Source organism: Peromyscus californicus, unplaced genomic scaffold, assembly GCF_007827085.1.
Source record: "Peromyscus californicus insignis strain IS unplaced genomic scaffold, ASM782708v3 Scaffold_18__1_contigs__length_77618521, whole genome shotgun sequence".
NCBI classification, from domain to species: domain Eukaryota; kingdom Metazoa; phylum Chordata; class Mammalia; order Rodentia; family Cricetidae; genus Peromyscus; species Peromyscus californicus.
In genome coordinates, this window is record NW_026294480.1 from 31792326 (window position 1) to 31794286 (window position 1961).

The window sequence follows — 1961 nt, forward strand, 5'->3', positions numbered from 1 at the left end:
ATGTTGATGAAGTCTAATTTTTCTATCTTTTTCCTTTTATTTCTTATCTTATGTATTTCAAGGAAGCTATTGCCAAAACTAAGGTAGCAATTACTCTAACATTTTATTTAAAAAGTTTTCCTCTCTCTGGAAGCAATCTCTTTTTCATGCATACACAGTCAAATGATATCAAAATGTTTGTTTTCACCCCAAGTAGCTCTTTTGATTGAATAGACCTAGGTTTCGTTGCTTATTTCTTCACTTTTCAGTTCCTCCTCAAATCAGCATGTCTGAGATGAAGCTCTTGATTCCCGCACTGACTTCCAGACCTTGTTATCTTGTTGAACACACACAAAGAAATTTAAAGATATTTAAACTTAAGCAATTGTTCTTTAAAATGTTCTATTTGTATGGCCCTCATAGGCTCCTGTGTTTGAATGTTTGGCTCATAAGGAGTGGCACTATTAGGAGGTGTGGCCTTGTTGGAGTAGGTGTGGCCTTGCTGGAAGAAATGTGGCATTGTGGAGCTGGGCTTTAAGGTCTCATATATGCTCAAACCACACCCAGTGTATCAGTTCATTTCCTGTTGCCTGCAGATAAAGATGTAGAACTCTTAGCTCCTTCTACAGCGCCATATCTGCCTGCACACCACCATGAAGATAATGGGCTAAACCTCTGAAACTGTAAGCGAGCCCCAATGAAATGTTTTCGTTTATAAGAGTTGCTGTGGTCATGGTGTCTCTTCACAGCAATAAAAACTCTAACAAAGACAGAAGTTGATATCAGAGACAGGGATATTTCTGTGATAGGCTTGACCATTCTTTTGTTTGGAGAAATGTAGTTGTTGGGATTTTGGATTAAAAAAGCAGTTGAAGCTAGGGGGTCGGCTGTGTCAAGATGAAGCTGAATATCTCCTTCCCTACCACCGGCTGTCAGAAGCTCATCGAAGTGGACGATGAGCGCAAGCTTCGCACGTTCTACGAGAAGCACATGGCCACAGAGGTGGCTGCCGACGCCCTGGGCGAAGAGTGGAAGGGCTACGTGGTCCGAATCAGTGGCGGGAATGACAAACAAGGTTTTCCGATGAAGCAGGGTGTGTTGACCCATGGCAGAGTGCGCCTGCTGTTGAGTAAGGGGCATTCTTGTTATAGACCAAGGAGAACCGGAGAGAGGAAGCGCAAGTCTGTTTGAGGATGCATCGTGGATGCCAATCTCAGTGTTCTCAACTTGGTTATTGTAAAGAAAGGAGAGAAGGATATTCCTGGACTGACAGATACTACTGTGCCTCGTCGGTTGGGACCTAAAAGAGCTAGCAGAATCCGAAAGCTTTTTAATCTCTCTAAAGAAGATGATGTCCGCCAATACATGGTCAAAAAGCCGTTAAACAAAGAAAGTAAGAAGCCCAGGACCAAAGCACCCAAGATTCAGCGTCTTGTTACTCCACGTGTCCTGCAACACAAACGCTGTCGTATTGCTCTAAAGAAACAACGAACCAAGAAAAACAAGGAGGAGGCTGCAGAATATGCTAAACTTTTGGCCAAGAGGATGAAGGAAGCCAAAGAAAAGCGCCAGGAACAGATCGCCAAGAGACATAGGCTGTCCTCTCTGAGAGCTTCTACTTCTAAGTCTGAGTCTAGTCAAAAATAAGTCTTTAAGGGTAACAAACAAATGACCATACCTTAAAAAAAAAGCAGTTGAAAGCTTTAAGTGGGGGCTTAATGGGCTATACTATATGAAAGACAGTGGTGTTGAGGGTGATTTGAACTGTGGGGGCATGGCTCATGAGATTTCAGAGGAGAAGAATGTTAGTATGTGACCTAGAGACCTGTCTTGTGATATTTTGATGAAGAATGTGCCTGCTTTTTGCCCTTGACTGAAGTCTCTCTGAGGCTAAAGTGAAGAGTTTGGGATTAATTCCATTGGCAGAAGAAAACAGCCAGGTATTAACTTTGGTATATGGTTGTTAGTGTTCGCTCTTATGA

At 42.6% G+C, this 1961-nt stretch overlaps 1 pseudogene; it reads left to right on the top strand.

Annotated features, from left to right (window-relative positions):
• Positions 1 to 876: 876 nt before the first annotated feature.
• On the top strand, positions 877 to 1626 carry LOC128113227 (40S ribosomal protein S6-like; annotated as a pseudogene).
• The last annotated feature ends 335 nt before the right edge of the window (positions 1627 to 1961 follow it).